The sequence below is a fragment of the Dendropsophus ebraccatus genome, chromosome 6 (assembly GCF_027789765.1).
Source record: "Dendropsophus ebraccatus isolate aDenEbr1 chromosome 6, aDenEbr1.pat, whole genome shotgun sequence".
NCBI classification, from domain to species: Eukaryota; Metazoa; Chordata; class Amphibia; order Anura; family Hylidae; genus Dendropsophus; species Dendropsophus ebraccatus.
In genome coordinates, this window is record NC_091459.1 from 103,354,224 (window position 1) to 103,377,167 (window position 22,944).

Below are 22,944 nucleotides of genomic sequence, written 5' to 3' on the forward strand. Positions count from 1 at the left end.
TAATGCCGGGCGCCATCTTGATGACGTCATTTGCGTTCCAGCGGTGCGTTCCAGTCATCAAGATGGCGCCCGGCTTACTACACTGCTACATAGGATTAGGTAAAGTATAAGATACAGACTGCAAATGCAGTCTGTATCTTCATGAGAAAACTAATAGGTTTAATTAGGACAGATATACACAGCGATCTCGCGCTGTATAGCGCGAGATCGCTGTGTATTTACAGAGCGGCGGGCAAAGGCTCATGGGAGCTCTTCCTGCCGCTCTGCATGCCGGGAGCTTCCTGTCACGCGCCGGCTCTTTTGAAAAGAGCCGGCGCGTGACAGTGAAGAGAGACATGAATAAATTAAAAACGCGGACAGAAAATTCCTTAATTCTATTTACAAATATTAATAAAAAAGTAATTTAAATAGAATTAAGGAATAAAAAAAAAAAAAAATCTTCCGTGATTGGTTCTCTTTAAATCTGACATAAGTATAAGCTGCACATTTCAGATTTAGAACATAAATGGCGATCGTACTATTATCCTGCCCCCTCATGTCTCTTATCTTCTTATGTTAAGGGTCATGTTTTATATGTTATAGCTGGTTCTATAATGTTAAGTAGATTATTGCAATTTGACTTTGGAATGTGCTGGGCTATTCCGGTGCCTATGAGATCGGTAAGGTTACATGTATATTAAAAAATATTACACTGAATATCCAAACAATTCACTGGGGATTCGAAGTTGAACTAGTTACTTCATGTAGATGAAAATGAATGTATCATTGCTATGCTGCTGTGCCTGCCCTGAAATCTAAAATAATTCCATGCGCTGTCAGCTTTAGCTTTGAAAAATAGTGATTAGAGTGCGACTTAGTGCAATCAAACTGTAGGGTTCTCGGAAGAAACTGTCAGAAACTCGGAAGGATAAAATCAACTTTGCCTTTGAGAGTTGCCAATTTACTCTGCATAAATCTGAAAGAACGTCCTCATTTGAGGTAATTCAAAATACAATGTAAGCAGTGTGTTTGCATCTGTTACTCAAAACTTGGTTTTATTCTTAAAAACAACAGAATGTTGTTTTTTATATTTACAATAAATGTTTGCATATTTTTTTTTTTTTTACCTGGTATTGAGTGGCTGACAAATGTGTGTTTGCAATTTCCAGAGGCCAGTTTTCAATTTTCAGACTAGATAGGGTATGACAGTTATATAGTAAGGCCCCCTTAACATATATCCGGTGGTCCCGCACAGTTTCCCTCCAGCACACTAGCAAAGGGCTGGAGAGAATCTGATGTTTAAACTGATTTTATTAATTTGAAGGGATAGTTCAAACTATCAGGCGTTTGAATCTAGATGCCGGATCACTGGACACAAAGGATAGAAGAATGTATCTTGCAGCATACTTCCCTCTGTTCTCTCCAACAACTGATGGTAAAAAAAAAGAAAAGGATAAGACACGTGATAAAAACTTCATCAGTTGTCTTCAATTTCTTGTAAAAGAAGGATCTTTGACCACCTGATATATGATATATATTGTCACCATAATAGATTTTATTGGCAGTCAAAATCAGGATCTGCCCATATTTTATTTGGACTATTGACTAGTTGTAGTGTCCCAGCACAAGTTTGGCACTAGGTTTCTTATGCACCTGGGCGAAGTAACTCACTTTCAAAAGGGGATGAAGAAAGTGTATTAGGTTCGCATTAGGTGTCACTGTTGTATTTCTTGTATGTACTGTACTATGGACAGCTGAAGGAAGCATTGGGTTAACTTGTTGTCACATGTTTTTTTGTTTTCCTATCACAGGTGAAGGCCTTCTTCCCTCTTTTTTCTACACTAGCACCTCTGTTCTCTCTTTTATGCACTCAGCCTCACCAATCACAGGTAAGCTAAGTTACCCCAAAAAGAAGCTAGTTCCTAGGGGGAGGGTCTTGGGTTGTCTTTAGTCAGGAGTGTTGGAGAGAGCAAGACACAGTTCCGTACTAATCACGGCCATTGCAACAATGGCCATGATTAGTGCAGAACCTACATTGTGCTGAAGGCTGAGGGAATCCTGGCTGGAGTGTATACACATAGGGGGACATTTATGAGGTCTGGCGTTTTTTACGCCGGGCTTACAAATGTCCTCGCAGCTCCGGAGCTCAGGGGATTTATGTAGAGACGCATTGCCTCCACATATATACTGATCGCACAGAGCCTCTCCGTGCAAAAATTTTGAAATTTCCGCCAGAAAAATGATAAATGTGGCGCATGCAGAGGCCGTGCCCCCTCTGCATGCTGCCGCACCCCCCTCTCTGCCCCTCTCTGCCCCACTGGCGAAGGTGGCGCAGATGGGGCAGATGCGAAAGAAATATTTGCAAAAATACCCTTTGCGAATATTTTTACGATAATCTGCCCCACTGTGCCAAAAAAAGGCATTTTCACCTTTTGATACATGTCCCCCATAGTGTATATACTCCGGCCGAGATCCCTAGCGGCGCCATAGAAAACTGACTTGTCACTGTCACTGCACATTATGGAGCGTGCGGCTCCGGCCACACGCTCCATTGTGTGCAGTGGGGAGTTCCAATGCGGACGCACATGGATGTGCCCGCATCACAAGTAAGCAGCACTAAAGATCATCCAGCCGGTACTGCAGTACTGTCCGGAATGATCTTTTCTAAACCGGCTGGATTTTTACAGTGTCTGAACATGGCCTAAAGTTTTATTATTATCTTCTAATGCACTGAAGATTCTAAGTAAACTGAAGTTATCCTGTTTAAGCTATTGGACTCTGGTCTATCATTCTGCACCTGCACCTACACACCAGGTTAAACTTAAGATATCCAAAAAGATTGTCCAGGGGTGGGTTACAACACTGCTTTGGCCACCGTGCCAAGTGCCCAAGTGACCCTATACCCACTCAGCAGCCACAACACCGCACAAGCTACCCCAGCATACGGCATAGTACCATTAAGGAGTTATTCCCACAAATTGTTAAATTTGATATGTACAGCATACATTTAAGTAAATAAGTACAAATGTGTTGTTTAGGTAAAATTACCTACATCACTGTACTGTTCTTCTCTCCTTAATCACTTCCTGTTGTTGTCATGTAGCAGAACACATATTTACCCACAATCTCCCTTGCTTGTATGCACAGTATAGACTGATGAACAATAGGCAGTTGAACTGATAATAGTCCATCTAAGTGGTTTTCCTAAGATGGTCATAGCCAATGACAACAGGGCAAAGCAAGGAAGACACATGGTGAATTTGTAAATATATCTATCTCTAAAACCGTACATTTTTAAGGAATATGTGTACATTTTAAATATCAAACAAAAAAAGGAAACAGCTCACCTCTGGCATGGTCGTACTAAACAGCTCGGAAATATGGAGGGTGCACGGGCGTTCAGTGTTGGCCAGGCACTTAAATCTCAGAAGCAGCATAAACCATGTGTGTGAATACCAGCACTCCAAGGACTTGGCAGCTAAAATAAAACTTTCATTGTTCCAGGTTAAAGAACATAGGTGCAGACAAGCCGACCAACGTGTTTCATGCAGATGCACTTAATCATGTAGAGCGCGGATCACTGCGTATTTCTAACTGTCCCTGTACTTCTCCCTTCTATTCATGAACATACAGACTGCAAATCCTCTGTATCGGTGCGCTGGAACGCAAGTTACCTCATCAAGATGACAGCGAACAGGCTTACTGCACCGGTACAGAGGTTTAGGTAAAGTATAAGATACAGACTGCAAAGGCAGCCTGTATCTTCATAAATTGACTTCATGAAGACACAAACTGCCTTAACCTACTTAACCTTAATCCTTTGTAAACTTTTATAATAGGGAAAGTTAAATTTAGAATAGGGAAAGTTACATTTAGATGATGGGTTTTCTTTAAGATGGTCAAGGTCAACTTAGATTGTTTGGCTAAAGGAAATACCAAAGCAACTAAACAACAACTAAACAGAACAAATGGCAGCTTACAGCTGTAGATCCACTGCTCGCTCGGGCTCCCACTCCAACAAGTGTAGCAGTACTGAAAGAAACAGACTTGAGTCCAGCGTATGTTAAAAACTCTATCCAAGGCTTTATTTTCTTCTACCGCTACAACAAGCAGAAAGAGGAAGGTGTGGGTTTTGCTGCTCAGTGTCATTAAGTGAATGGAGCAGAACTGTATTACAATTCACAACCTGAGGATAGGGGTGGCGCTGTGTTTGCGAGAAAGTAGCTGTGCTTTTTCCTAATCCTGGAAATCCCCTTTAATGTTTTTTAAGTTGGGAAGGTTTTCGTCTGCTTTTACCCAACTTATGACAGGGTTCAGGTATGGCTCAAGTATGGATGGGTTCTAAATTCGAACAACCTCTTCCAAGGTAAACCCCAGATAACTTTCCAGTTATTGAGAAAAAGTATTATGGCACCCGTTATAGCAGTTCAAAAGGCTTTGCCCTTTGAATTCTCCCTGCTGGGTTTTCATCTCCCCTTTAGCACGAACAAACAAAAAATCAATACTGGCAAATACGTAAATGTATTATCATCATTGACGTCTGCTATAGAAAACTCAGACAATAAGGATGATGATGAAAGAAGGAGATCAATACCTAGATCATTGAAGCCTAGAAGCCTTAAGTCTTTTGTCTTTATTCACCAACTTTAGGTTAGAGGCATCTTAATCTATGTCTTTTCAAGCACCTGGATAGAATGTGAGAACCTACAGGAATGTTGTTAGAATGTCCTAGTGTAGCTACAATAAATTATTTACACGCCACTATTTAACAAGTCATTTGGGTCAAGCAGCATGCGATAAGGATTTCCTTGCTGGAAGCTCACGGTAAAGGCGTTTTTACACAGGCGGATTATCAGTAATGAGCTTTCCTAGCAACACTTTTACTGGATAATCAGCCAGTGTAAAAAGTCTAACATTGGCTGATTGAATCTTATTGTTATCGTCCACCCACCCAAGGGATGTGAGGCTAATAACAATGCACTTAAATGGCCACAGGAACAATCCAGCAATTGGTTGCACGATTAACAGAGCCTTGTAAAGCCTCTGAAAATAGGCACCAATCTTGCTGATGGGCGATCTTTTGCTGCCCTACATTGGGCCATTGACTAATTATTGCAGGTACAGTGGTACCTTGGATTACAAGCATAATTCGTTCCAGGACTATGCTTGTAATTCAAATCACTCTTAAACCAAAGCAAATTTTCCCATAAGAAATAATTGAAATGCAGACAAATGGCTCCAAAACCTCAAAATAATCATTTATTATTCTGAATAACATGTAAAAGAAATGAAACAAACATTCAGAGACAGCAATATATATTTTATTATAAGTTACTGTAAAATATAGCAATCAGCATGTGGTATATAATGTATAGTAAGTGCATAAACCTGATAACACAGCAGCATTTTGTAGATATAGGATGGAACTTTAGATCCCCATAATGCAGTAGTGTAGTGCAACAGGCTAAAATAGAGAAGCAGGGCTGCTGTCAGAGGTCTGTGTGGTCACATGACAGCAATGGGGAAGGGGTGTGTGTTCAGCATGGACCAATCAGGAAGTGAGAATCACAGAGCTGTGCAGCAGGACAGTGACAGAAACTTTTCAATACAACATTATAGCAGCAGTGTGTATAGCTGAGTGTAAGTGCAGGCAGATTATAGCAATAATGGAGAGGGTGAGAAACAAAAGGGCTGATAAAAACTGCAGGGAGCATGAAGAAATGAGCAGGTGTCAGGAATGTGCAGTAAGCCTGGTGTGAACTGGGCCTGTTTTTTACTTTTTGTGTGACACACCCGCTTGCTTTTCAGCTTACTGGCAATGCAGGAGTTACACTACTCGCTGCTAGCCTGCAGCTGGGCAGTGTGGTTTGACGCATGCCTCTGTCTGTCTGGAGTCTTGATCAGAGCGCCGGTCCAATGGGTACCCGGACCAGGCTCTTAATCCTCATAAATGAAAGCTGAGCCTGTCTTTCCCTGCTGGCTATTAAGGTTCATACCCTGATCCCAGCTCCCCCTTTCTATTCCTGGGATCCCCGTTCCTAATTCCTCTGCTTGCTCAACCTGTTACCTGACCTCCCGCCTGACCTTTGACTACCCCATTGTTTCCTGATTTTGTACTGCGTTGTCCGTTTGGTTTTGACTTTGGCTTGTTGACTCTCCTTTTGTGTTTATTTGTCTGTCTCGTTCTGTGTTACACTTATACCAGAGCAGGGACCTCCTTCGTGGTTGTTCGCGGCAGCCTAGGGCCGTTTGAGGCAAGTAGGTAGGGACAGTGTGTAGGTTCAGACCTAGGGCTCACTGTCTCGTCTCATCTCTACCTCCCCGTCATGACAGCAGGGCAGATGTGGGCATATAAATGCAGCATTCTCTGAGCGGGATTGAGGGGCTACAGCTATGAAGTGATTACCTCCACAGTCCTGTCTCCTGGTGTAAGCCCCAACCTGAATTGGATTTGCCATGATTTGGAAGGTGAGGGAGACTTCCTTGGTCAGAGCACAGTGCTGTAGACCACCCAGTGCAGCCCATGCCCCTCCCCCACTCGCCCTCCCACCCAGTACAGGGAGCTCTTAAACCAAAGCAATGCTCTAAAACCAAGTTACAATTTTAAAAACTTTTAGCTCTTCTTGCAAGACGCTCTCAATTGAAGTTACTCTTAAACCAAGGCACCACTGTATAAGCATAAGTAAACTCAAAAATATGACTTTTTACGGTCTGGGTGTTCAGGCACCAGATGGTTAAATCATTGGATCACAAAGTGTATCTGTCAGCAAGGCTGCTGCAGGAGTAGCAGCAATTTCGTCTCTTCATCTGGAAGTTCGGGGCTCCATAGATACAAAGACACATTGAGACCATATTGTGCATGACCTCGTTATTTGTTCCATGATTCAATGGAGATTTTCCCAGCTGTATTTATCAACTAGTGGGGGTTTGAGCCAGACCAATCAAACTTTTGCCCCTAATGCATACGGGAAGTTTTTTTTTTTTTTTTACAGTGCCAATTTAAGCATGGAACAGAGATTATTACTTTTGTTCTGTGGTCATTCTGTTTTGCAGCAGGAATTTTTTTTATAGCCATTAGCGCACTGTTTTTGATTATTACCCTATTCCTCTGAAATTGCTCTGTTTATCATTGGATACAAGGCTTTCCCTCCTCTTTTAAGTGTTGTCACTTGGCTCCACTGCTATTTGTGTTTGTCTTGCAGATTAGTTTTTTATTTGTTTTTTACCAGTCCTGAATAAAATTATCTATTTCCCTTGAAGTCATTTCTCTTCTTTGGTTGTTTATATAGTATTACTGTATACAGTAGTATTATGTTGTTTATACTATAACATTGCACAGTGGGACCCACAACTGCATGATACCACTGGCAGTGTGGGAGCCAGGAAGGTATGTGCCTGTTTTTTTATTATTATTATTTATTTCCTCTGCAATTACATATCTTAAATGTGTCCTGCCTGGACAACGCCTTTAAGTTCTTAAGATACAGTTTTTTTTCAGTAAGTTTTTTGCAATTAAATATTTTGTATTTGTGTAGTGTTAAAAGATGAAATTTTTGTTAAATACCTTGACAAAAGTACCTTGCGCAGATCAGGGAAGTTCCAAAAAGTTGCATAATGCGGGATTAGTGTCCAGTTTGTAATTTTTTACTTTTTAAAAAGTCACACAAACAAGTCCTAGCCTACGTCTGGTCAATACTAGAGATGATCGAACAGCCGAAAATCTTAGGTTTGATCGAACTCGAACCTTGTGGGACCTTTCGCATTTGATTCCTGATGCCTTCCCGGTCCGACAGAAGACAGCCCGGGTACCGCCTGGAATTCAGGGATTCCCCACGGACCAGGAAGGCATCAGGAATCAAATGTGGAAGGTCCCGCAAGGTTAGAGTTTGATCGAACTTAAGATTTTCGGCTGTTCGATCATCTCTAGTATTGACCAGACGTAGATTAGCACCTGTTTGTGTGACTTTTTAAAAAGTAAAAAATTACTAACTGGACGCTAATCCCTGATTATGCGAACTTTTGGGTGAATACTCAAAACAGGCAGATTTTTAAAAAAGTTGCATCTAAAAAAAATATTCACCTGTCGAATACTGGTTCAGAAATAGAACTTAGACCAAAAATGGGTGAAAAATACAATTATTCACCAAAAAATAGGCGTAAAACCATTGATTAATTTACCCTTAAAGTCTTTGTTAAAGAAAGTCTGTTAAAATGACTTTAGTTTTGTTATGCCAGCAGTATTGTTATTTCAGTGATTTAGTTACTTCTGGTCTGTTAAGTAATATTGTTCATCTGGAAAGCAAACTTCTAGGTCTATTTTTAGGGGATCTAAAAATAATCAGGCAGCTAAAGGCAGCCAGCATTAATTTTTAAGCAATTTGTGAAGCAGCTATTCTGTGGGATCGGAGCAGATAGGCTAGTCTAGCTTTGAATCCTTACTGGCATCACTAAGCCTTGGGCTACCATGACCTTGTTGACAATTTACTGATTATCTTGCCACTGTTAGTAGGTACAAACCACACAGAGCACCCGACAAGATAGTATTTTTTTATTATTATTTTTGGTCAGTAATTTAAATGTAATGGTTGACAAGCTTATGTTTTAGTCTATGCAACCTTTTTTGAGTAATATATTATGGCTAATAAGTAGTGTAAAGTAAGCACTAAAATGCTTGAGTGCTAGTAAACCAAGTTAAGTATTTTTCAAGTTCGATTGACGAACCTCATTAAAATAAATGTGAGACTTGAACATTTAACCAGGCGCCTCCTGCTCGGCAGAGCGGAGGGTGCCTAGTTAACCTATTGCTTTTTTTATTTTACTTTTTGTATATTTTGTCCCTTAAAGGGATGTGTAAATAAAATATATATAAAAATTAGAACTTAAATTGACAGCATACCGCCAGAGCTCTAACGTGTCTTGCAGTAATGTATTACATTTTGTATATTCAGGTTGTCCTGTTCCTTGCTCTGATACCAGCTGGTATTGTTAAAATGTGTCAGAATTGACAGCAGTCAGCAACATTCACATTGATCCACATTGAAAACTGCAGTGATAGTTCAAATTTCAGTGTGTGACAGCAGCCTTAGCGTAGGCTTATAAAGGTGTGTTCTTGTTAGAAGTAATAAAAGTAATACTAATATGTGCCAATGACTGTTGGACAAGGCACTATACAGATACATAAAATACAGAGAAGAGAAAAAGGGGTTGCAAAAAATGGACTATAAGAGAAAAAGATCTCAGGGAGACCAGCCAAACGATAACACTGCCGGCTGCTAGTAAAAGCACTCAATGCAGTGAAATTCTAGGTGCATTGCCCCCTTGGAAACATGAATATGCAAAAAAAGAGCCTGTGGAGCCCCATTGAAGAGCCTCTAAACACAGGACTAGCCAGATATCACTCCAGGAAGGACCCAGCCAAGAGGTGGCTCCTGTAAGGTAACCACCAAAACCACCATATTAAGTGGCCCTATAAGTCAATGTAATGACAAGGGAAAAACCAAGGCCAGGTATCCATCCACATACAGCTGTTTCAGGGTTTTGCCCCTCTTCAGTGTGGAGCAGGATTCTGACTGAGAGACAAAAAATGGACTGAGAGACAAAGTTTGGTTGATTTTGGATCGAGTAGTTCATCTTGTTTTTTACTGATCAGACTTGCTGAACTTTTCTCCTTTGGCAACATTCTCCAAACCTGAACGATCGGCATTTGACTCCCAGTGTCTGGAAAAGTTGGAGTCTACCCTAAGGCTTCCAGGAAAACATGCATAGAGCTGTATTTTCCAGGATTACCTTGGACAGCATTCAACTTCTCAAGATGCTGGCAGTCAATTACTTAGCATTCAGGTCTGGAGAATGTTGCCAAACCAGAACAGTCCAGCAAGTCCGCTCAACATTACTGATAAGAAGATGACTTCATACTTTATATACATGTCAGTCTCAGTATTGATTACAAATAAAATTCCTACCCAGTGTACCAGATGGATTATGTGTTTAAATATCTTGTTACTTACGCTCAGCCTGTTATTTCATTGACAGTATTTTTCTTACACAGCTGATCTCCCTTTCATGGCGTTTTTCCATATTTTTTTTAAACACCATCTATAGCTATTTATAGTGGGGAGATAATATTTCTGATAGATGAGCTAAGTGAATTCACTTCTTTGATTAAGTAAATTTTTGCAAGCTTTGTTTCAAAGATTTGTTTAAAAAATGATATGCTCACCTGTCAGCGCTCCCCCAGTGTCCTATTCAGTGTCTTCGGTGTCTTTTGTATGTCCAGTGTCCTCTTCTATGCTGCCTTCTGTGCCGCCTCCAACCTGCTCAACCAATTACTGACTGAGACAGGACATCGGTGGCCAAAGATTGTCAAGATGACTAGTTTGGAAAAAAAAAAAAAAAAAAAGACAATTTTCTGCTGGGAGATGCAGTATGTATACTATACAATTCTATGTGTGGTCACCCAGTTGTTGTGATAAGAGTTGAAGTCTTTTGAAGATTTTTTTTCTAGCAAGTTGCTACTGTATATTGTATGTAGTCTGCATTATGAGATATTGGAGTTCTTAACTAGATTCAAGACAAGGTAAGGATGGCCATTGATAAATGGGATGTCCACGACTGCTTTTTTGTAGAAAGCCTGATAGAGGTTATGCTGCTCCTAGGATGTCCCACTGCAGGGCCCCCCCATTCCTCTACACAAAACAATACCATTACATGTAGCTCATTGAAACCCAACTACTATCTGTGTTTCAGTCAGCAGTTCCCTGACTAGCTCAACCATATTGCCACATATTACACTTCACTGTCAAGGAATTGTCAAGTTTTGATTAAAAAAAAAAAAAGAAAGAAAATGTTTTTCCAAAATGGGACATGCCCTTCTTGATTTATCAGGCTAAGGGATATTCCCATTTGGGCAAATTATGCCCTTTCCACAGTATCCACAAGTGAGGGCATAATGAAGAGATCGCAAGTATGAAAACCCCCGAAATCCCAGCTGAATGGAGCTGTATTTAGTGGCTCCTTAGAAAATGAATAGACTGGGGACACATATGCACAGCTCAGCCAGGATTTCAGGGTCCATGTTCTCCACATTGTGTAAGGGGGCAGTAGTACAACCCCCCACAATCTATTAGTTATGCCCTTTCCAGTCAATACTGTGGATAGGGTATCAGATGGGAATACTGTTTTAATGATTTTTAGAGTACTTTCTATTAAATGGGTTGTCCAGAGAAAATCTTTTTCTTTCAATTCAACTGGTTTCAGAAAGTTATATAGATAATTGTAATTTACTTCTGTATAAAAATCTTAAGTTCTTCCATACTTACCAGCTGCTGCATGTCCTGCAGGAAATGTTGTTTTCTTTTCAGTCTGACACAGTGCTCTCTGCTGACATCTCTGTCCGAGACAGTAACTGTCCAGAGCAGGAGAGGTTTTCTGTTTCATTATATTTTATTGAATTTTTGTCAATAAATTTTTTTGCAAACAAAAGTAAAGTTTGGCAAACAAAAGTATAACAAGAGTACATCGAAAGTACAACAGATAAAACAGTTTTCACAAATGGAATAAGAAATAGAGCTAAGGTAAAGAGGTTTTCAATGGAGATTTGCTTCTGCTCTGGACAGTTCCTGTCTCAGCCAGAGATGTCAGCAGTGAGCATTGTGTCAGACTGAAAAGAATACATTTCCTGCAGGACATACATCAGCTGATAAGTATGGGAAGACTTGCGATTTTTAAATAGAAGAAAACTACAAATCTATATAGCTTTCTGAAACTTGACTTGAAAAAGATTTTCGCTGGACAAGCCCTTTAATTTTATTGAAGAATAATCTCATTATTGTTTTTCATCAACTCTTGTAAATACAGTCTTTCTGATGATTTGGATCTTTTCATAATATATCCAAACGACAAGTCAAAATTAAAAAATTAACATTTTCTCCTGCAGAGGGATAAACTTTATGCACCCATTGGAAATAATACGTCTTTGCAATATAACACTCGTCTCCTTTGTTAAAGTTTCCATGCTATACCGTAATGTGCTGTAGAAGAGGTTCATAATGTCATGATTGCATTGAGTATATATAATAGAGCCTGCAAGCTACAGTTAATAGACATAAAGGTTCTTGGCTCATTCGATCAATAAAATGTAATACAACCTCTCTGCAATTGTTCAAAGTTTCACTTGAAAATAGCATCACAGATATTTTGGTATTAACAAGCAATCCTCCAGACCCTGCCGACTCGGTACTATGAGTAGCTGATATACAGATTGGACGTACCTGGGGCTGAAATGTAACAATGGACATTAGAGCCCTTTATAAATAACCTGCAGGAATTGTCACCTGTTCAGAGCATTGCCAACCTGAATCATGATTTCACAAAAGGACAGAATTTGGAAATAAGCGAAGATAATAAATCATGAACTCAGCACATCTTTTTAATATTATCTCATTTTAGGCCAATTCATTGTATAACATATTTGCACTTTCAAATAGCCCTGCTTCATATAACCACAGAATGATAAAACTCTAGCTGGAGCCTAATACACACTATTTAACAACTACAGTACAGGCGGTCCTCGACTTACGACGTTGATCCGTTCTTGTGCGGCGTCGTAAATCGAATTTTGACGTAAGTTGGATCATACATTCATATAGTACTGTATCATAATAACAGTACTGTGCTGTAAACACTTAGCCTATCCTAACACCTACTGTATGGTAACAGTACCCTACATAAGTATCAATAAACACATAGGTACAGTAAAATGTTGTGCAGTATGTTTAATAATGATAAACAGTGATAAACAGTGTACTGTACTGTACTGTAAGAAAAAAAAATTGTAAAGAGAGAAGAGGCTTATTGGGAGGAAGCTGCAGAAGGTGCTGGAGATACTGGGGCAGGTAAGTCAGGAGGGGCAGCTGAGGTAGAGGGTATAGGATCTGTTGCAGGCCTCTCAGCCGTCTTGAAGTACTGCTGCAGGTTAGTCTGGAAGGAGACCGTCTCTCCATGTTGGGGTCCTCAGCCTCAAACTTAGACAACCCTTCTTCAATCAGGGCAAACCCTCTTGCCAAGCCCTGCCTTGTAAATCTCTTGGGTTCTGGGGTTGGCATGTCTTCCTCTTCCTTTATGATTTGCTTCTCCAGCTGTATAAGGTCCTCAGCAGATAACTCCTCTCCATGAGATGCCAGTAGCTCTGTGACATCCTCCTCCTCCACCTCCAGATTCATTGTCTTACTCATAGCAACAACGTTCTGTATGACACTAGTCACTGACTCTTGAACCTCTGTGACATCAGTCACAAACTGGGGACACAGTTTTTTTCCACACACCATTCATACTGGTCTGCTTCACCTCATCCCAGGAATCAGCAATGTTCTGCACAGCATCAAGGATGTTGTATTTTTTCCAAAAGTCCTTTAGAGTCAAGTCCTTATTCTTTTCAGTTGCTTGTAAAGCATTGCCAATGACCCTTCGGAGGTAGTAGGCCTTGAATGTAGCAATGACTCCTTGGTCCATAGGCTGTATTAGAGCAGTGGTATTAGGTGGAAGGTAAACCACCTTGACATTAGGGTGAAAGTCATCCACATCAGCAGAGTGTCCAGGGGCATTGTCCAGAATGAGCAACACCTTAAAGGGGATATCCTTGGAGGTACAGTACCCCTCCACGCTTGGCACAAAATAGTTGTTGAACCAGTCCTCAAACACTGCAAGTGTCACCCATGCCTTCCTGTTAGACTTCCAGATGACTGGTAGTTGTGCCTTAGAAATGCCCTTGAGTGCCCTGGGATTCTCAGCCTGATACACCAGCATGGGCTTCAGTTTGTAGTCACCAGCAGCATTGCCTCCAAGAAGCAAAGTCAGTCTCTCCTTGCTGACTTTATGACCTGGTGCTGACTTCTCCTCCTTGGAGATGTACGTGCGGTTAGGCAAACGTTTCCAGAACAAGCCTGTCTCATCCACATTAAACACTTGTTGGGCACAGTAATCCCCTTCCGCAATTATCTGAGCCAGTGCTTTAGGAAACTCTCTTGCTGCTTTATCATCACCACTAGCAGCTTCACCTTGCACTTTAATGTTATGGAAATTGACACGCTCCTTAAACCTCATAAACCAACCTCTACTCAACAATCGCCGAGCCTTCTCCTGAATGACCATGAGGCTCACAGGGATACGGCGTTGGTTTTGGTCTCCCAACCACAGCACCAGCAATCTTTCCATCTCAATGATAAGCCCACTGCGCTGCTTTGTTATCACTGTGGCTTTCATAGGAGCAGATCCTTTCACATGTTCAAGGATACGGGGTTTATCCTTAATAATCGTAGCGACAGTCGAACGAGTAAGTCCTAATGACCGACCAATGTCTGTCGCTGTTTCCCCCTTATCATATCTCTTAATGATATCTAATTTCACCTCCATGGTGATGGCCTTCCTTTTCTTTGATGCACTGGCATCAGCAGAGTCTGGCTTAGGTTTGGGAGCCATAATGCAGGGCGTTATAGCAGCCAGGAGACTCGTTTTTCTCAGTCTGGAACCTGTCACTGTATAGTATAGTACAGTACTGTATTCTTCCGCCACTGCACATATTCGACTTACGATGGAACCGCATAGGTCGGAACAAGGCGTCGGAACAAAGCGTCGGAACCACGAAACGTCGTAAGTCGAGACCGTCGTAACCCGAGGACCACCTGTATAAGGGATTGTTAAAGAGATTAGTCAGGATTTTAAAATTCATGGCCTATCCTCATGATAGACCATGAGTATTAGGCCATGTTCACACAACGTATGTTTTACATAAATCACAGCCGTTGTTGCAATTTGCATTAACGGCCGTGATTTATGCAAAACAAAAGTTGCATTTGAATGAATGGAATCCCGGCCAGAGCGTATACACATAGTATACGCTCTGGCCATGATTCCATCGGGCCACACAAAAAACTGACATTCATTTAATAGCGGCCGCAGAGATCCTGTCAGTGCACACAATGTAGCGTCTGGCTCTAGCCACATGTTCCATTGTGTGCAGCAGTAAATTGGGAATTGGGATCATGCAGTACCGGCTGGGATGATCTTCAGTAACACTGGCTGTTCTGGGACTCGGCCGATGTCTGTGTCCTGTTGACGTTAAGGTGACACAGCTGCTAAGACACATAATCCTGAAATGCCCAGCACAGCTGATATGAAAAGTACAGTGTGCCAGTGTGACTGCAAGGAAGGCAATTCTAGTAAGTTTGGATTTAGATATAATCAGGTTGAGTGCCTTGATATACCAGCCTAGCGTAACTTTAAGTGTTTCACCTATTATGTATATTTGTAGGTTTGCTAACTGTCTGTACCCTGTGGAATCATTATGTGTCTGCCCTGCAAGGCCAGAATGTCACCATGATGAAGAGACAGCCCTTGTGACATGGTGGTCTGGCTGGCCAGCCTATGAATGGGTAGGGGATGTGTATAATTTATGTCCTACACCAAAAGGTGGGAAGAGTTTATGACATTCTGCCTCCTTCTCTATAACACCTTTCAGTTGCCCTGTAGCTTGTAGCTTTCTGCTCTTTTGTATTTCTCCGCTGTAAGCCTACACATTGGGCATGTTACTGCATAGAAAGGACTACTTGGCTCAAGAATATAATGGAGAGGACTACTTAGACTGCTTCATTTGTGCCTAACAGCAAAGGAATGCAAGTATATAGAAAGATAAAAACTGCAGATATAGAATCAGCGTTGTATATTCTATGATTGTATAATCTACTGATAATTTAAGAGGACCCCAAACCTACAATTCAGCCTATGATGCTCTTGGCTAACCAGTTATTGATTAGCATATATCTAGAATATGAGGCGGCCTATTGAAAAAAAAAAGAAGGAGGCAACGGTACTTAGTAACACTTCCTGGTCCTATATACAACAGCTAATGACAGGTGCTCTTTAAGTCACTTGCTGCATATGGCTATGTGTCACACGATGGGATTTTGTGGAAGTCATTGTCAAATGTTGTTATAAGACATAAACAAGGCGATTCGCTCTGTACTATACAAGAAAATACAAAATAAGAGTGACGCACATACAATGAAAGTCTTGTTTGATATTTCTGTTGTTATTCTAAATGTTCCATAGTTTTCTATTTTGTGTGATTGAAGTTACATTTGCACCTGCTATGGGAAAATATAATCATAACCAGTTTCTTCCTGAAGCCTGAGTGCTGAAGGATTATACGTATATATAGCAGAGCTGAAACAACCCATTAATCTTAATGCAGCAGACAGCAATTTTATTTTGTAGATGTAGAAAGAGATTGAAAAACATTATTCACATAGTACATTCTGAATGTAAAGGTGCATTGTGTGTAATGGTTTGTTTTATATTTTGCGTTTGCCAGTTTAACCCTATGTGTCTATACACTTTTTTGGAATACCTACAGAGAGTATGTTACCAGTTCTATGTCCTTAAAAGAGAAACTATTAGTAGGTTAAAAATATCTAACCTGCTGTTTTCTCCCCATAGCTCACAGCGCGCTGAAACTACCACCCTTAGTGCCCATTCACACTACAGAATCGGCGCCAAAATTCTGGGCGGAACCCTACCATGTTTTGAATGGTGTGGGTCCAGGTGCTGGAACCCCAACCAAAAGAAAAGCCAGCAGTGGAGCTTGGAGCGGTGTACAGATTCAAAGATAGATTTTCAGCTTAAAGGGGTTATCCAGCGCTACAAAAACATGGCCACTTTTCCCCTACTGTTGTCTCCAGTTCAGGTGCAGTTTGCAATTAAGCTTCATTTACTTCAATGGAGCTGAGTTTCCAAACCCCACCCAAACTGGAGAAAACAGTAGGGGGAAGGTGGTGATGTTTTTGTAGTGCTGGATAACCCCTTTAAATACCTAGCACAGTGACTACATACAGTACAAATAAACAAATGCAACATGTATCTCAGCTGCAACAAAAGGTTTTAGTGAATGGAAAACAGCTGCAATATGAAAAGTTTGTGCTAGTACTTATATAGGAAGGAAAACCTCGGAAAGTAGGCTTTAACCCCTTCACATCAGCAATACGTATATATACGTTCCTGCTGCTGATGCCCCGTACAGTAAGAATGTATATATGTGTTCCTGACTCTCAGAGGGTTTTGATGTGTGTGGAACCGCTGAAGTATGAGCGGCTCCATGCACATCAGTATCCAAGGAGCCAAGGACAAAGAGAGGCAGCTGCAATTTAGCCTGTCATTAACCCCTTAAAAGCTGTGATGCATAGGAAGTCAGTGACAAGTTAAGCACCTGTCACTGACTGATCGGGACTGTTCCCAATCACTTGTACCGACAGGCGGGGGTAAGCCACTTATCTCCTTCCTGTCAGATGGGCGATCTATGTATAGAGTCTGTTCTCAGGCAGGCTCTATGTACAGATCGCCGATAGTACTGATCTTTGCTATGCCTCCTTGCCCATTATAAAAATATGTAAAAATAAATAAGTAAATAAATAAAAATATTATATACCATAGCATGTGGAATTGTACAATCTATTAAAATTTAACAATATTGTTCCCCAACGGTAAACAACGTAAATGGGAAAAAAACACCAGGATTGCTGATTTTTTTTAATTTTATTTCAGAAAAAAAATTATAAAAAGCATTCAAAATATTTCTTTTACACCAGTATGATACTAATAAAACTAGAGATCATGGCACAAAAAAATGACACCTCAAACAGCCCTGTAGGTGGAAAAATAAAAGAGTTATAACTCTTGGAAGACAGGGAGGAAAACTGCATTAATTTAAAACGGACATCTGGGCATCACTGACCTCGGTCATGAAGGGGTTAATGTTCTTACTGTAATGTATTTACTGATTTATAATATAGAGGCCGAGCTCTTGATATACTGGTTTAGTGCCTAAGTGACATAGTGGTCAGGGCTTTTGTTTGAAAGAATCCTCCACCTGGATTGGTGAAAGTGTTCAACCCCACTCAGTGTGGGAACAGTCAGCCGGGGATGAGACACCTTTAATATAGACAAGAGCTAGTCCAGAGCTGGCTGGCGACCTGTTAGGCTCCGTTCACACTGAGAAAACTGGTGGAATTCCATCAGCCTCCGTTTCATACTGGCAGTCAATGGGAGGCACGCGCACCTCCTCTCACTGCGCGGAAGAATTGACATGTCCATTCTTGCGCACGGAGAGAGGAAGCTAAGCTTCCCATAGACTGCCAGTATGAAACGGAGGCTAACGAGATTCTGTGGTGAAGAATTCCATCGTGGAATTCCGCCAGTTTTACACCATGTGAACGGAGCCTATTACACGGGACGATTATTGTGTGAAAAATTGTTATATCCTTCAAATTTAAACAATAATCATTCTGTGTAATAGCAGGCAGCAATTAAAAAATCGTTCATGTGTCGTTGATCGTTGATTTAGATCTGAACCTAAAATCATTGTTAATTGTCGCTAATCATTTGCTAATCGTTCGCTGTAATTCCACATTCGTTCGCTCAAGTTTCACATTTTTTCCCTAATTTCTCAGTGTAATTGCACATTGTTTATTGTTTTGCTGGGATCAGATGGAGTAAACGATCATAGTAACGATCGTAACTAACCACTATCGTTCTGTGTAATATGGTGAACGATTTTAGGTTAACAATAAACAATCTCGTTTGCGATAGTTTATCGTTAGTCATTAATTGTTGAAATTCGCTCCGTGTAATAGGACCCTTACTCATCTTGGGTGTACAAAACTCAGCCTGGTCAAAAGTTGTGTATCATGCAACTTTGTATAGTATATCCTAAACAAACAGTCTCTCAAGATTGTGAAAACTTCTAAGTTGGACAGTACCAGACCCTTGTGTCTGCATTATTGATGCCTTAATAACCATCACCTTACCCAGCCAGGTGTTTCTGGCTTGCCTTTGTCCTGTTCACTGGCAGCCCTCATTACACCAAAACTTTATTTTTAATGTGAATAGTGTCAAAGAGGTGGAGCCTATTGTTCCCTGGGCCCTAGCACTGCTACGCTTCACTGTTGTGTATCCACAGTGCACAGCGCTGAATATACATGGGGTAAGCCTACAGCACAGTGAGACGTAGCAGTGCTAGACCTCAGGGAATAATAGACTCTAGTGACAATTCACAGCCCAAATAAAGGTGTATTCTTAATTAAAATAAAAGCACAGGAACTAGTACCAAAGATATGTTCTGAATGCTTTCATCGATATCTCTGCAGTGAAGCCACCAACTCAATAGGCGGTCACGATTCACATTAAACGTCTATCCTTAGGCCTTCCTATGAAATTTTTATGAATCAATACACTGCTCCATGCAGAGCCAAGGAGTGAAGAGCAGACACAAACTGGGATTGTCCCTAAACAATGAAGGTTTCCATTCATTGACAGCACACAGAAATTATGAAAACTGGGAAGAACAGGTAGAGAAAGTATATTATAAAGTTGCATAAATAAGTTTCACATATTAGGCCATGTTCACACATGGCAAAAGAGCAGCTGTTTTGTGACACGGCCAAGTCACAGAACGGTCGCTGTCTGAGATGTTCAACCTGGCCAATACTGCCCTATTGGCTGGGTGAACATCATTTCAACTTAAAGTGACTGTACCACCAGGCCCAGGCTGAAGCACTGGAGGCGGGCCGACCCACCCTTAGTGGGAGGAAACCCTAGCCCCTCTATGATAGGGTTCCATTGATTCTAATGGAGTCACGTCTTGGAGGGGCAGGAGTTTCTTCCCACTAAGTGTGGGTCGGCCGCCTCCAGTGCTTCAGCCTGGGCCTGGTGGTACAGTCACTTTAATTGGAAAGCGGGCACATTTGGGTGTACCCGCACTCCAATTAGCCATGGCACACAATGTAAAGTATGGCCAGGAGCTGTACTTTACATTGTGTGCACAGTCTATTTGGTGCGGCCGCTGTTAACTGAATAGCGGCCGCACAAAATAGATGTCGCAGTTTTCTGTGCGGGATTCCATAGGGGTTAAAGCGATCGGCGTCTGTGATTAAACAACACCCGTCGTAGCAAACATGCAACAATGGGCATTGTTTAATAAAAAAATACATTGGCCTTAAACTTAATTTGCTAAAATCAATATATCTCCAATGTAATAAACTTTACAGCCCCTTCTATTTTGACTGCAGATACATTGGTTCTATTCCACTTTCACTTAGTATACAATGAAATAATAACAACCACAGAAGAAGCTTTTGTATGCACATTAAAATATTCTTTCCCCCCTCAGTCCTAATAGTTTGGATTGTATTTTTATCCTGAATATTCTGCTTAGCATTGTATTTCCCCCAGTAAATTGCATTTAGCTTCCTTTGTTAAAGTGAATAGTACATAAATGAATGCACAGTATTTGAAGTGAAGCCTACAAGTACATTCTGTAAAGTTGTTAACCTCATTCTTTCATGCACCTTTAGACAAAGCCTATTTAAATTCTATAGAACCATTTCATGTTTGACTTTATGCCGGATAATGAATATACCTAGTAAAATACTGACATCTTTTCATCTAATTAGATTTAGAAAAAACATAAAAGAATTTTCCTGCCTGCCAAAATTATTCTAATAAATTCTGGGAATAATTATTAAAAAGAGGTGTCATAGTTTCAGACAGGTACACAAAACTAGTTTTGTTGGAAGGCCGGAGTATGTGAACACTTTACTTTGTCACTAGTAGTTATGTAAAACTGGGACTATGGGGGAGATTTATCAAACCTGGTGTAAAGTGAAACTGGCTCAGTTGCCCCTAGCAACCAATCAGATTCCACTTTTCATTCCTCACAGACTCTTTGGAAACTGAAAGGTGGAATCTGATTGGTTGCTAGGGGCAACTGAGCCAGTTTCACTTTACACCATGTTTGATAAATCTCCCTCTATGTTCCCACTTAGTTTTATTACTTTTTTTAATCAGTTTTTGAGGGTCATTTTAGTCCTTTTTTTTTTTTTTTAACCAAAATTAAGAGTAGGTTAAAAAAAAAGAGAAATGGTCCAAATCTTTCCATTATAGTTTTTCTTTGTCAAATTTGTCAGATTCCTTATGTAAAGAAAAACCTACATTTATTTTAAGGCTGGGTTCACACTACATTTTTGCAATCCGTTTTTTTCATTCATTTTTTGCAAAAAAAGGATGAAAAACGGATGGAGAAAAAGGATGCAACTGTGTGCATCCGTTTTTCCATTGACTTCTATTATGAAAAAACAAAAAGGATCAAAACGGATCCAGGTTTTTTTGACAGACAATAAACATGGTCGACCCAACTACTCAACTCTCCATACTACTTCTTTATAGTCCCAGTTCCGCTCTGTCACTTAACCTGTAGTTGTGGTCACCCATATTGGGTCAGGTGCCCCTAGAGGAAGCTACAGGGATTTGGGGACAGATAAGGGCTATGCATCTATTCCCCAGTCATGGCCATTATGATTTTTAAGTAGATGACAAGAATCTACATTTTTTTTTCTGCGCACAAAAATTTTTTTTCCTCCAGTTGTTACTAAAGCCCCCCCAAAAAATCTCTATTGTTTGACATTATCTGCAAATTGTATATGGAATGCATGTATGTATTACTAGATATTGAATGCATGTATACATTACCAGATATGCCTCGTGGAATTGAATCCTGGGATTAATTTTTTAGCTGACCTTTTCCATCCGGTATCTTTCCCGCTGGTGACGTTCCTGGCAACATATGCTTAGTATGAAGAGAATATCGTAACAAATTACAGCAGTGGGATAGGGTGACACTGCTTACGCAGCTAGTGGACGCTCATTGTGTATCTGCTTCCTGTAAACCATTTTGTTGGAATTTTTTTTTTTTATAATAATTGGAATTCAGTACAGTTCAACGGTAACTGAATAGCATTCATTCAGGCCAGGACACACAATGTGGAATTGTTTTTATAGGATTTAGTTGTTTTCTATGAAGTGATAATCTTCTGCTACCGCACAATATATGCTGAATTGCATCAGTGCTTCTTTGTGCAAGGAAGCCGTTAGTATTTCCTGGAAGCATATTATCCAGCATGTGAAATGCAGGGCATACTTTCTAAGAATTGAATACCTGAGAATTTTGTGGCCAAGGGCTAAGTGAAAGTCTATAGTGAACAATAAAATTCAGAATGACTTTAAGGGTGCAAACACACACAGCAGATACGCAGCAGATTTGGTGGTGCAGATTTGATGCTGTGTTCAGTTACTTAGATCTTACCTGCTGCGTATCTGCTGCGTATCGCAGCAGTAAATACGCAGCGTATATGCCGTGTGTGTTTGTACCCTAAAGGGTTTTCCAGGCTTAGAAAAACATTGCTGCTTTCTCCCAGAAACAGCACCACTCTGGCTCCAGTTTGGGTGTGGCTCTGCACCTTAGTTCCATTGAAGTAAATGGAGCTTAAAAGGGTTATCCAGTGCTACAAAAACATGGCCACTTTTCCCCCTCTCTTGTCTCCAGATTGGGTGGGGTTTCAAACTGTTCCATTGAAGTAAATGGAGCTTAATTGCAAACCACACCTGAACTGAAGACAAGAGAGGGGGAAAAGCGGCCATGTTTTTGTAGCACTGGATAACCCCTTTTAATTTCAAAATCACAACCAATAAACTGGACACAAGATTTCTGCTATTTCTGGAAGTGGGTATGTTTTTCTAATCCTGGATTATCCCTTTAAATATGGCATTTTCTCCACCTAGTTCCACTAGGTTAAACATTGTTTGACTTATAAATGCTACTGTGTACAAGGGTATACGGTGGGCCCCCAGTTTTATAACCTGCACTAACACTGACTGGCATGTTGTTTCTCACTGGTTCTTCATTGGTGGGTCCCCAGGATCATTTCCTCTGGTAGGCCCCAGATAACCCAGTCCAACATTGGGCAATAACCCCAAACCAGTAGAGTACAAATGGCCTGAAAGTGTCCACATACCTCTATGACACCCAACTCAAGCAGAAATATAACCCATTTGGTCCCACAATGAAAGGCCTCTTACTAGCCA

The 22,944-nt window shown here is 40.7% G+C and overlaps 1 pseudogene; it reads right to left on the reverse strand.

Moving 5' to 3' along the window:
• Positions 1-1,310: 1,310 nt before the first annotated feature.
• On the reverse strand, positions 1,311-14,454 carry LOC138795244 (tigger transposable element-derived protein 1-like; annotated as a pseudogene).
• Between the last annotated feature and the right edge of the window lie 8,490 nt (positions 14,455-22,944).